This window comes from Gymnodraco acuticeps, unplaced genomic scaffold (assembly GCF_902827175.1).
Source record: "Gymnodraco acuticeps unplaced genomic scaffold, fGymAcu1.1, whole genome shotgun sequence".
Lineage (NCBI taxonomy): Eukaryota > Metazoa > Chordata > Actinopteri > Perciformes > Bathydraconidae > Gymnodraco > Gymnodraco acuticeps.
The window spans coordinates 176-14,818 of record NW_022991750.1 but is presented as its reverse complement, the minus strand read 5'-3'; the positions used below and the strand labels follow the sequence as shown (position 1 = coordinate 14,818).

Sequence of the window (14,643 nt, the reverse complement as noted above, 5' to 3'; positions counted from 1 at the left end):
GCCACCGTATTTCTGCACAAAATCGGCACCCAATGACTTGACTTCCTTTATGTTTACACACAACATGTGCATGGAGACATTTAACGCTTCTCCTAATTTTAAGATTTCAGCTTCACCTGAATGTATGAAAGCTGATTGACAGCTACATAACATGCAAATTAAAAGCTTGGGTAGGCTGACGTTTATGACATCATATTTGATATACTTTTCGTTCGGGTTCACCTTGCGCTTTATCAGTTGAATCACTTTGAACATTCGTTTGAGATGTTGACGTGTTGGCCAAACTTTTTACCCCACAGTCAAACAACTTAATTTGCTTCGCCATTCTTTGTAAAACAAACACACGGCGCACCGCGCACGCGAGTAAACGTGCTTTGCTTTCTGGCTCCGTAATCACACCAATGCACGTGCAACTTAAGTATCAGGTTCCGACTGGTCACAACAATAATTAAATATCACTCTTAATACAACAAATAATTAACATTTATCTATTTTGGGGTGCACATTTAGCTGTTTGCTGTCCTTATTTATATATGTTAAAAACTGGTTGCCACTGATGGCAACCAAAGGCCAAGAAGTGGTTGACATTTTTTCTGAATGGTTGCCAATGGCAACCTGGCAACCGTTACTGTTGAGCCCTGATGTATGAAAGCTGATTCACAGCTACATAACATGCAAATTAAAAGCTTGGGAAGGCTGACGTTTATGTCATCATATTTTATATACTTTTGTTCGTAGGTTTATAAAATAACAGAAAAAACGGATTTATAGTTGATTTATTGAAAGTAAAAAGATGTGGAAAGAGAAAGCAAAAACATGTGGGAGTTTGAGAGAAAAACAAAGGGATAATGACAAAAGAACAGACACAAAATGGAAAGGGATAAATGTAAAAAGATAACAAAAAACAGCATGGAAAAGGTCAAGGACAGTGACAAAGAAAAAGAGAAGTTGAAGTAATGAAGAGCGAGGTACAGGCAAGAACAACGTAAAGACCAGAAGACAAAACATTATACCGACAGTATGATTAAAACAAGAAGTAACAGTGGACAAAGAAGTGGAGTCCCATCACCTATGGATATGAGAGTGCTGAAGGACATCGGAGATCAATGGTGTATACTCTCTGAGTGTTTGCCCAAGTAGAACAAATTAAAGTCCGAGCACATGAATGGTTGTAAATAAGCAGAGTAGATGAACAGTGAGGGTTTAAACAGTGTTCAGTGCAAGGGCTGGTTTCATCGGAGTTGTTTATGGGAAGAAATAAAAGATTGACTCAATGGGGGCAATTATACTGAGGCAAAAGTGCTGATGTTCCCTGCTTTACCTCCTGATATATGCGCCCTTAATTTCCATTGTCACAAGTGTGCACTGGAGGAGTCAAGTACTGAAGTACTATTTTGACATACTTTACTTGAGTATTTCCAATGTATACTACTTTATACTTCCACTTCACTACATTTCAGAGGCAAATGTTGTACTCAACAACAATAAGTTAACACTCCCTTGTTTGACATCACTATGTAACACTCACGCTTCTAGGGCTCCAACACATTGTACGTCTATGCTAAGAGGCGGGACATCTCTTAGAGGTTGACCAATCACAACAGAGACAGCCAGCTAACCAATCAGAGCAGACTGGGCTCTGGTTTCAGACAGAGGGTGAAAAGAGGTGCTGCAGCACAGGCAGTATGAGAACAATAAATAGCTTTTTGAGCATTAAAGCATGGAGACATGTCACAGGAGAGACACTACATACATATACATCTGAAAATGAGCATACTTTTTAAGTAAATGCACTTTTCACCACTGGCATTCCTTCACTAGTCAGCGAGGCAAATATAGGCGTAATATTTGCCAAGCCATCTTTTCCACTCAACCAGCTCGAGTAACATCCACATCATATTGTGCGTTTGTCAGTCTTCCATCTAGCATGTCAGTCAACATGTCAATGTTTCTGTCCGTCTGCATGTCTGTTAGGCTCATATAGAACAGCAACAAAGCAGAAAGAGCACTATAATCCACGCAATCTACTGGCAAAGTGCTGGGGCTCAAATTTCCATTTACTTTGGTAGTCCCAGGAGATTGGCTTTTTAGCCTTCAAGAGAGCAAGAGCTGGAAGAGCGATTGGAATGGAAAAGCAATTACTGGCTATCATGACTGTAGCAGGTATCACACTGACAGGGAACCGACCGCTGCAACGGATTCCTGAGGCCAAATTCACAAAGGTTCTCCACATTGATTTAAGGCACTGATCAGAGTAAGCCTGTCTTAGTTTAGCTTCAACTTAACCCTATCTGTATGTGGTGCTGACACTGGGATGCAAATATGTGGACAGAATCTAGAGTAAGCACATTTTGGAGAGAATGAATACATGATGCATGCAAAAACTGATATTCAGTGATCATAATGACTTAGGGACATGAACTACAAGACTTATACTTTTTTTACATGTGTTTAGTTTACTTATATCTGCATTATTGTTGCACTATTTTAATTATAGCACTTTATTAACTATTTTATTTCTGTTTTTGTCTTCAGTGTTACATTGTTGGAGGAACCTTGGACATCGGATTTTCATTTCCAAAACTATACCGAAGCAGTTGTTGATATAACAATACATTGTTGTTGAATACTTAATTGTATTTTAAAGCACCAACAGTGTCAAACACACATGAAAACATGGGGCAATAAGGTCAGGGATGTGTTAAATGTATACATGTTTTTTTAAATCTTTGAAGTGCTTTATACAGTATGAGCCTTTATCATAGCAGAAAGGTGACTCATCATAAAGCAGAGGTGTACAAATGGATTCTTTCAAAGTGCTGCAGTAAGCCTACTCCTCAGCCATTCATGATTGTATTCTTTACACCTATGCTTCACATACTTCTGGAAAAATTGCTTTTAGTTTTTATTTTGTTTGCATGCTTATGGTTTGCTTGCCAAGTGACTTATTTGAAAATATTAGGTGTGAATAAGCAAAAGGCTATTTAGATTTTACTTAAGCATGATAGGATCAGCGTGCATTTACCTTAACATAACAATTTGTGCTTCTCATTTTTTGTTTTGCAAACTTTGGTGCAAACTGATTACAATTATTTATTTCGAGGATAGTGCTAATTCATACGGAGCCCCCTAGGGGACATGAAGAAGAAAATAAAAACTTTTGCGAGATCTCACAATACTTTTCATTTAGCTCAATGTACTTCCTGGTCAGTTCGGCAACACAGAAACCACAACAATGGAGCGGTTCATCGATTTTACTTTGAGCTTGGCCTTAAATATAAAGATATAACATCAGTGCTTGGCAATAGGCACGGGTTTCACATAAGTGAAAGACACCTCAAGAGACCACTCAGAGCGAGGGGACATGCACGTCCCTCTGAGCTGAGTTATTGACAGATTCGAATTTTGCGGATCAATAACATTGGAAAAATACAAACAACATGACTTTACAATCATAGCAAGGTAGACAACGAGCTACAGAGTCGTTTTATCAGAATAATTCAATACGCGCCGTCATCCGAGCTAAACTTATAGAATTGGTCACAATCTGCAGCTTGAGGAGGGAGAGAGGAGTGCTTAGAGACTGTCTACAAACTGCAACGGGATCTCGCAAAGATTTTGCGAGATATCGGCAAACTTTTTTTTTCAAATAATTTTTTTTTTCTTCTCCATATTATGGAGCTATTTCAGGGTCATAAGTTTTGATCATTCAAAAAAATACAATTTATTTGAAAGTCCAAGTTTTCATCCTGAACTTTGAAAAATACAATGTTGTATTTGAAATAATTGTTCAGGTTGAATATTATTTTTGATTCAGTTCAGCAATTTTTTTGAATAAAATATTTATTTTCATATTTAACTTTTATACATATTTTGATTTTGATATTTCAATACTTGTTTTTTTCCGTTTCAGATTTTACGTTTTCAGATTCAAAACAATAATTTTTTCAGCTTCAAATCTTTTTTTTTCAGGTTTCAATAATTTTTTCGCTTTCAGATCTTTTTTTTTCGCTTTCAGACGATGTCGACGCGTCAACTTCAAAATATCGTCGACGACATATTTCCGCGTCGACGCGTCGCTACACACACGTGGGTCACCCAAAGCAACAAACAGTTCGCAAACGCACTTCAAACACAATGGAGACTGAAACAGCTACCACCTCCTCCTCACAGGATTGCGCACGAAGCCCCCAAACGAAAACATCTCGCCCTAGGTCTTCAAAAGCATGGGAATATTTTAAAGTTAGTCCAAAACGCAAAGATATTTATATATTTATATCTCACTGAGACTGCTGCATAGCCTAGCAGAAGCAGCAGCTAGCTGTGGTGGCTACCATTATCAGCTAGCATTTGCTCTCCGATTTTTACATACAATGGAATTATGGATTATAAATTCAATCATTTTTTTATACATAGACGTTAAAAACCTATGGATCAACCGATTCAGCCGCGTTTTTTCTCATTTTATTGCCATTGAACACGTCTTTTGATCAGATTGACAGCTACGGTGGTGAGACGATCTCCCTAGAAGCTCTGTGAAGGTACGTGTTGTGATGACTGTATTTGCTTCCCCTGTCGCGAGTCCGGATCACTCAGTGATGATACTATATACCTACATCATCTGTGGAGTCTCAGCTTTAATCGGATATATTGTATGTGCAGCTACGATAAGTAATAAGGGTACTTTTATCTTGAGTTCTGTGCCAATGTCCGTTAGCATTTTTCGCTCAGGGGTCATTTAGATGCTTCTTATGAGACTTGTGTTTTGTTTTGGTAAACATGGTTTGTATCGTCAGTTAGCTGAGATTATTTCCGTTAATCTGGTATAACACATTAATAGGTTCTTAAATATTAAGATCCCCTGAGACACAGTATCGTGAAACATTTTTTTTTACATTACGTTTTTTTTACATTACGTTTTTTATGAATTGAACAACAGAAAAATAATCGTTAGATTAGTCGACTAATCGATCAAATAATCGCCCGATTAATCGTTTTCAAAATAATCGTTTCCCCCCAGCACTAGTTGTTTGTTCTTCATGCTTATATATCGGACTATTGTGACTCGCTCTGCGGTTGAAACAGACGGTGCATGAATGCGGTAAGTGAAATTCGAGTGCTTTATTTATGTGTTAATGATTTTAATCAGCTACGTAATGAATGGTAAGGCTTGGGTTAGCATGTAAGCTAGTGGTAGCTACATCGGTGCCAACGATGCTAATCGTAGCCTCCAAGTTAAAATCATAGACTGTATATATAAAGGTTACAACGAAATAGACAAGTGTTAAGCGTTAAGTGGGATAATACTGTTGAACAAACGGCTTCTGTTTGAGGTTGATAAAATAAGGTTACATCCTTGTAACTTAGAGATATTTTATTATGTAGGTAGAACTGTATGCATCTAAGGTTAATTTAAATTGGCTATGCTCAAGTATGTAGACAAGCTAATGTCGAAGTAGTGTATGTGAAATCAACCTCACAATAAGATGTGTGTATATTACAATTATTAATGTCATATTTCAAGATGATTACTTAGATATTACAATATGGTTGGTTGAGCTGGAGTTCATTATTGAGCTTACACGTTAACGTCACAGTCATCTGAAGAACGAACCCAAACCTTGTTGTTTTTATTAATTGCATTACCAAATGGGTATCAAATAAACAGTAAGCATTGGTAACACAACTTCCAAAGTTACAGTAAAATAAAAAGGACCCTGACTCGGACAATACACAATCCAACATGTTCAACAGAAGATAATCAGTTATATTGTTTGTACACATGGTACTTTACATATATATATATCTGTTTGTTTAAGGTGTCCAGGTGATGCAGACAGGCTGGACCAGAGAGTGAGAGACAGAACTGGACTCCTCACAGCAGTGAACTTCAGCACAGGTACAAAGACTCTTTTTTCATACTGTACAAAGAATCAAGAAAGATATTGGTTTAAATGAATGAAGTATTGACTTGAATACACTGATATACATTCCATTAAACAATACTAAATACTAGATCACCTACACATCAGTTAAGTTGAGGGTTTTTTCAATGCAAAAGGTTACATTTTAGATATTTAGCAATATAACTTTGTCAGCTTTCTAATTTAATGTATTGAAGGCAAAGATATTTAACACATAGTGAGAACTGCTACTATTTATCTCTCAATATTGTCTGTAAAAAACGTGGTAAAAGTTATTCTTTCAGTGAGACAACAGAGCAAGCTTCTACAGCTGCACTACGTTTTGATAACAGTTAAATATTATTTTGATAATAACATATATTTCAATGTTGATGAACTTCATACTGTTCATTCATAATCTGATTGTCTTTGTAGCTCACTGTTGAAATAAAAAAAAAACATTACAATTACAAAATAATTATATCTACAGCCTCTAAAAACACAAACACACCGCTTTCATAAATAACACACTTGTTCTGCAATAATATGTTTTATGTTTCCTGTCATTTTTGTTAGGAAAGGACATGCCTGAAAGACACGGCATTTTCTCCTTCTCTGAGGGTCAAGAAGAACATCCAAGAGGAACATTAAAAGCTGATGTTATGAGATTTTAAGACCAGTACAGGACATTCACTAAGAAACTACTTTTATTGTAAAAACAGTCAGCTGATCGAATGCAGCTATTTCCACATCTACACTCCATCAGCTGATTATTTCTATTTGCCTCACTTTATGAGCTTCACAACATGTACCTTGTACCGCAGAGTTTGCAATGTCACAAATAAATGGGGCCAATCTTCAGTCAGATGTGAATGTGTAATTAACATTTTCAGTAAGACTAATGGACAAAAGGAGTGCAAATACAAATACAATTTATTGAAATGTGAACCAAAAGTTAATCAAATGTTTTAAATAAAAAGCACATATGGACAGAAGGTGTAAACCTATTAAATGTATACACATTTAGTCAAATAAAGTGACAGACTAGGCCTGTGCAGTTGGTATCAGCTTTGCCCAGCATGGGCTCCTTCATCAGCCCTGGTCCTCCTCGCAGAGGGAAGACCCTCAGTCCTCTCCACACCAACAGACAGGACGTCCATCACACGGAGGTTTCTCCCTGAAGTCTCTGCAGCTCTCTGGACACCATGCTGTCTCAATCCGTCCACACTGAATATGAGAGGGGGAAAATGAAAATAATAAATGCTTTAGACAATAAGAAACATAAAGTTGACTGTTGAGTTGCTCAGTTTTTTTAGATTGTCAATACTATTACTGTATAACTAATATCTCAGGTTAAGAGGCACATTCAAATAAAGATTGGTCTTTAAATACATTTTTGAATTGTTTGTCTAAAGTCAATGATCTAGAATTGGTACTTAGTTTTAATAATACAGTCTGGTTATTATGCTGTTTGGAGGACGCCTCACAGGTAAGAGCACTAACTAGCTACCATCACATGTACCTTAGCTTGACTTAAATGTATTAAACGTATAGTTAAGTGATATCAAAATATAAATAACTAATGTCATGCAAACATATTAATATTTGCTTGATTCCAGTGTTGAATTTAGCACAATTGCATACAAACGTTAAGGGGTTTTAAGATTCTGAAGTATTATGCTAAAAGCTCAATAACTTAGATTATTATTTATAGTTTTGCTGAATAGTTTCATGTCCGCTTACCTTAGAAACGTAAAATGCGACGGCAGCGTGCAGATGGGGAGCATGTTAGCTTAGCTTGGTAGCTTCAGCTAGCTCTGGAACTTCCAGCTCGGTGGCAGCAGGTCCCGCCTCGGCTCCGCCTCTTTGCCCTTATTTGGAGAAGGCGGGAGTTGAACTCTGACGTCACTGTTGAGACGTTATTGGCCGACTCCACCTACTAAGGGCTTCACGGCAACTCTGTAGAATCCTATGGGTGACGTCACGGACCGTACGTCCATTTATATATACAGTCTATGGGTCCACCTGCTGGCTCCATGGCTGGAACCAGCGCACAGGTAAGAAATATTAACTTAGAAGTTATCCAAGAGCATGATAATAATATTATAGCGACATACATAAAAGGAAGGCAGGCCTTTTGAGGTGGGGAATGAATGTGGCAACGCGGGAAACTAATCATGGCATTGAGGCTATTTGATTGATTGATTGAAAAGTTTATTAACAGCTTGTATATTGGGTACAGTACAGCTCAAAACATACAATTGTTAAGGGGATGCAGACCAGAGAAAGACTTTCGTCTTGTTTACATCAGGGTCCCCCATTTCCAATTCATCATATCATTTAAGACATATAAGACATACAGATGGCTTATTTACAATTTACATACAGGTGGTTTTTTACATACAGATTGCTTATTTACAATTTTCATTTTAGATTTCGTTCTAATACATCTTAACCGGACATTTAAGACATACCAAGTCTACAGATATACAGTTAGTAACAGAGTCTAAAATGCGAGTATATACATAGATGGGGGGGGGGGGGGGAAGCTGTCCATTGAACGACAGGTTGAGATTTGTACCATTACCGGGGCCAGTTTTGCAATGCTATTCGTGTAGGCTATGCTATTAGCTATAGTCAGTGCAAGTGAATTTCCCTTATGTTGATAGAGTCCAGCTCACGTGTTTCTCAATCTGTTTTTGCCAGAGTGGCGACCGTAATTCATCTGTGGCTGCAGCAGCACACACTTTAATAACCGTGCTCACACAGCACCTAAGCCAGGGACAGCCGGAAGGAAGGAGGACCAGACACTGCCTGGTCCTTCTGTAGAGCAGGAGATGGCCAGGTTTTAGATTGTAATAAATATATATTTGTGTTTATCTACAGGTAAACTGCAAGTTGATATGTCCATTTATGATTATGTGCTAAACAACATTACTTTTTTGTTTAAATAATGCAGATCTTTCCCTGGATTCTTTGTGAAAAAAATTACATTTTATGTTTACCTGTTAAACTTGAATGCAGACAGTACCCCAACAGCATCGGAATAATTTGCGCTTGCCCAGGCGGGACTGGGCAAAAGACATATCGATGCCCCTGGACGTGAGCCATGAAGAGGTATTGTATAAAGAAAACCATATTTATATAACCTGTGTTCATATTTGAAACTTGGAGCTTATTTGTAGAGGTGGTTTGGTTTCAAGAACACCCTATTTTATTGTTTCCTTAGTTCTTCAGTCTCCTGAAAAAGGAATATCCAAAGTTGCAGGCGCTGGATGGAGGATGGCTCCTCTACAAATCAACAGGTGCGAAAAATGTGTAGGATAACATTCATTGTAATACATTTTCATTTAAATATTGAGCTAAAAGCAACTGAAATGATTCAAACAATGTAAATTACAGGAGGTCAGGGTAAACGAAAACTTATAATGATTCCGCCTGACTCGGACGGATACACCGGCACACTCCTCCGCAGTGTCACAGGGGCAGGGAAGAACACCCTGTATATTGTCCCTTTGCAGCATGAATTCAACTTAACACCTTTGCCCGCGGATGCTGTAGAGTTCCAGAATATGCCAAAAGCCCAATGCCAAACATGCAAGTTACATTTTCCTCTGCAAATGTTGGCTCTGCATGTCCAGGAGTGTATGGAGGAGTGTCCATCATCGGAAGAAGACATTGAGGTAAATGTGGGCATGAAATATATGTAATGTTGCATTTTAATAGTACAACTTGCTTTAAATATTTTTGTATTCTGTGAGTTATAACATATGTGTTGGGAATATTTTTTGTTTGTTAGACAACAAGTGAGGTGGAAATTGTTTCGGTCATGCACCCTGTGCAAAACCATACAGAGAAATCTCTTGAAGAGGTAAAGGACTTAATTGTATTGCATTGCACTGTAAGATTGCCTATATAAACTTGACACAGCTGCTAATATTTAAACTTTTACCTCCATCAGAAGGTGCCATGTCCCATCTGCTTCGAGAGCTTCACACCACAGTTTTTAGAAATACATGCAAGCATGTGTGGAGAAAGGTATTTTAGAGCGAGTACATTAAGGTTCATTTTACATGTTTTATATTAACGATATACATCTCCTTTGTACTTTTTAAGAGATCAACATGTCCGTCTGGATGAGAAAACTGACATGGGCCATAACAATGGAAAGGCAATGGAGAGGCAATTCGAAAGGTAAATACTGGGTTCTTCATTCTGCTTGGATCTTCATTCTAAAAAAAGCTCTTTATTCAATATCAGTAGTTTACGCCTGTTAATTATGAGTTTTATTTGGCAGTGTTGATGACGTATTGGACACAATCTCTGGAAGAGTAGACGTAGAGAAACGTTTCAATATACAAATCTCACGAACAAACATTCTCGAAAGAGGCCTTCTAGTGGCAGCGTCAAAAAGGCAGTTCACCCACAGCTACCCTGAACGTGACCTTCTTTGGGGAGGCAGAAGTCGACATAGGAGCCCTCCGAAAATAATTTCTCACAGGTAAACAAAAACAATAATTTTTGCATTCTTACATTTGACTCTTAATTAAAATAGTCTAGAATTATGGATAATGTCTGTGAAACTGATTGAAGGGCTGATTAACAAAGACTCATGACTTTTTTTTTCTTTTAGTCTTTGTTATACTGTATACTACTTAACCTTTTTTGTATTTAAATGGGGTTAGACATTAATAAAATACTTAGTATCCTGATTATTAAAGTAAATGGTCTTTGTACTTGTGTGTAGAAGTGGTGGCAGGAATTGAGGGTCGTTTCTTTGAAGGACCTCAACAGCAGTGGATCCCACGGTACTCTCTGAATGACTTGGACACTGACCTCTACAGGTTTGTTTACTTTTGAGCATGTACAGTAAGGACCAACTGTTCATTTTTGATAAATGTTCTACAACGTAAAAAAATGCATTCATGCTCAATCTGTGTTAATAGGACAGTGGGAGAGATTTTGGCTGTTAGTTTGGCACAAGGTGGCCCCGCCCCTGCCTTCTTCAGCCCATGGACTTACAGTTACCTCTGTAGTGGACGTATAAACCAGAAGGTTCTCAACAGTGATTCAGTGGCAGATGTCCAGCTGAGAGTTAATTGACCAGGTATGAGTTCTATATTATGTAAATGCTGGGTTAATAAGAAATAAGCATTTATTTTTCAATTATAGTCATAGGTTTATATTGAATATGGTAAAGAGATGTACTTCTCGGTTTTCAGGTTGAGTCGACGACTGAGCATTCAATTATAGGCCTATCTGATGAAATATTGAATTGTGGATATACTGGAAATGTCTCCATTCCAAACAAGGACACCATTGTTACATGTGTACCTTTTTATTAAGGATTGCATTTACTTTGTAATTTTGTAGTGCCATCATACTCCACGCAGTGCTGCGGCTGCAGCCTATGTTGGAACAACTAAGGGAAGGCTTGCAGCTGTATGGGCTCCGTTCACTGATGAGTCAGTACCCAGATATCTGCCAGCCCTTGTTTGTTTCTGGGGAAGATGTAAAAGTGAGCAGAACAAAAGAGACCATTCTTTACAATTTGATATTAAAGTTAAGGAGTAAAGAGTACATCATTTACATCTGGATTTGTTCTCATCATAGGTCAATGCAGAGTTTGTCATGACATCCATTCTTCCTCAACTGAGTGACAAAGGGACTACCAGGCATCAGGTTGAGCTGGAGATGATGAACTTCATTCAGGACTTCCTATATGAAGGTATAAAGTTTTCTATTTACTTCTAATGAAGATTTAAATGTATGTTGTTTTAAATTACAAAAGTTGGGGTGTTAAATTTGAAGGCATTGGGCTTGGAAACACATTAAAATGTCCTTGAATTTAATGTTTAAGTTGTTGTAGGAATCCTGAATTACACAAACTTGATTACCTTTTTTGGATCAGACGTTCTGTATTGTACCTCAGTACAATACACTTGCACTAAAGGAAAACTACACTTTAAACTGTCATAACGGTTTTTGTTTATTTTCCTCATAGCTGAAGATCATGGGCATGTAGATAAAGATGGCCTACATCCCATCACACCTGCAACATTTCTGCAGTGGATCACAGGCCAGGGTCACGTCCCACTTCTTCCCTCAGAGAAGAAGGACTTTGCAGTTGTGAAATCCAATTCAATCATGACTGCAGTGCAGACTTTGGGCATCACAGTGTCTGTTACCCTGTTGTGACAGCATGTGCCAAGACAATCACCTTACCTGTGAGACATATGAGGCCCTATGACAAATTCAAAAACATCCTGACTGAAGCGTTTCAATTAGGCCAAGAATTTAGCAATGTGTAATAAGGTAACCATTAACGACCTCTGTTCCAAGTTAACCTTACTGTTTAAGTGTTAAAAGCATTGACTGCTTCCAGTCAAGTAATCTTAAAAAAAAATGTAATGGCAGCAATAGAGTGGTGCAGTGATGACGTGTTTTTGTAGGCTGACCCGGAAGTAAGCTGCAAGGGTTCCCTCAACAAAAAAGCAGTGGGATTTCTCCATACTGTAGGATATCCCATTGCTTTTTGTCGAGGGAACCCTTGCAGCTTACTTCCGGGTCGAACTACACAAATACGTCATCACTGCACCACTCGGTTAAACATTTCTTAAAGAAAAACAAACAAATTGATATAATGTTGTAACATGTTGCTACCCAGAACTGTGATATGGAATATAATAAAATGTTAAGGGTGTAAAGGTGTTGATGTCTAAATGGTTAAACCCTTGAAACATGTTTGCATTTAGGATGCATGATTTAGTACATGGTTCAATACAGCTAAATAAATGACTCGGCCGTAGGACCCAGATGGTCTTGTAACATCAATATTGGCCAAAAGTCCTGCCATATCCTGCTCACTGAGGGGACAGGTGGGAGAATCACTCCAGGACTGGTCTCATCTGGCTCACTGGCAGTGTTGAAATCAAGATCTGCATCCTCCATTTCCTTGATAAAAATTAAATATCAGTCATGGATTTTAGGGGACCAAGAATAACTTTAAGCACCAGAGAATGTAAAGAATAAAAACAAAACACTTTTTTGCCTTTTCAATGGTACACCTATCAAAAGAGGTGATTTTGAGGTCTTACAAAATGCATTTCAAGTGCAGTCCCATGCTTTGCATTTTACATTAGTAAGCCAGTTTTATGCAATTTTAAAGAAAAATATCTATCTTTCATTTATTTGATGCTAGTGATTGTAAATTCCATTGAAATATGACAAATATAATTGTTTCCTAGCCCAAAGGTTCAATACTAATGTAATGAACAGCGAACATACAGTGGCAATGTCAATTTCTTTCATAATATAAGTTTAATGGAGTTCCTTTAATTTTGTTAAGCTGTTTTAAGCACAATACTTTGGTCTAATATATTTGAGTTGAAATAGTTTGAGAACACTGGCCAAAATTATGTTGATACAATTTTGCTTGAAATAAACATGTAATGAGTACCTCTGCAAGGTCTGGAACATCAATAGGATTATGGAGGAGTCCCATTGTCCACAGTTGGTGTGGGGACAAATGTTGCTCTGCCCTTAGAGGGTGATTATTCCAACCCATCCTGAAGACATTGAGATCCCTCTGAAGACGCGGAAGAAATACATGCTGGGCACAGAACATGTGGATGCTATCAGACGGATCTAGAACACCCTCATCCTCGAGGCTGTGAAGAACCTCGTAGTGCACGTTTGAAACAGCCATCCAAACATCTCGCCACAGACGTTCGATTCTGTTCAAATAAAAATCATCAAATTGGACAAAGCACAGTATATTCACAAATTATGGCTTTGTGTTTGTCATTGTTTGACATTACTTCAAAAAATGTACCTTTGATTGTGCACACTTTTCCCTGACATGAAGCTTCCCCTTCCACAGCCCTTTATAGTGAACACGCGCTATGCCAACATTTTCCACTCCTTGGTCGGCTCGTACTCTTAAAAAGATGAATCACACACATGAAATAAAACATTACAAAAAGTTATGACATTGCCATTTTTAAGATTTCTTAATGTAGAAGAAAATAGGCACGTTATTTTTATTATTATCGTTTTTTAAAGACAGGTGAAAAATGAACATGTAATGGTATAATGCAAATAATCCTAAACATGGTTTGTTTGGAGAGACAGAAGGTGACTTCGTCATCAAGTATTCTATACGATATATTTTATCATCAATAGGGCTTTGGACGGATTGAGGTTGGTTTCACTCAGATTTATTTCGAGAGTCGTAGTTACTTCCTGACTCGGTAGTGAATAATTCTCGGGTCATTTCAGTGATCAAAACATTGATCATTGTAAGTGTTATACAAACCATTATGCATCTTTTAATGACAGATAAGGCCCAAATTACTAAAGAGTACAACAGGGAGCCATTACCCTAATGGAAAGCCATACTTTTGCACACCCTCCAAGAGAAGTCAAGTGAAGTCGATGCTTTATTATTAGTGGCAGCACCCAGGTACATGATCTGCAGCAGAGAAAGTTATTAAGCAGAATAAATAAAAGCAGATCTCTAAATGTGTTGTAAATTGCTACAAGGTTTAAGATGGATACAAACTAAAAATATAGATATTTTGAAAGGAACTGTAAATCATGCATCAGGTTTAGTTATTGACCAATAACTGTCATTATCTGACTTATAAATAATCGTTATTTGTGAAAACAAAATTACCTTCCGTGAGAAGCCATCAATCCCTCCAAAAACAACAAGACCATATCTTTGAAAAACAACACA

General features: G+C 37.6%; 1 long non-coding RNA gene across 1 annotated transcript; it reads left to right on the top strand.

Annotated features, from left to right (window-relative positions):
- The first annotated feature begins 10,869 nt into the window (after positions 1 to 10,869).
- LOC117534928 lies at positions 10,870 to 11,616 on the top strand. The gene is made up of 3 exons (XR_004567333.1): positions 10,870 to 11,010; positions 11,277 to 11,421; positions 11,517 to 11,616. It is a non-coding gene; the product is annotated as an uncharacterized LOC117534928 (long non-coding RNA).
- The last annotated feature ends 3,027 nt before the right edge of the window (positions 11,617 to 14,643 follow it).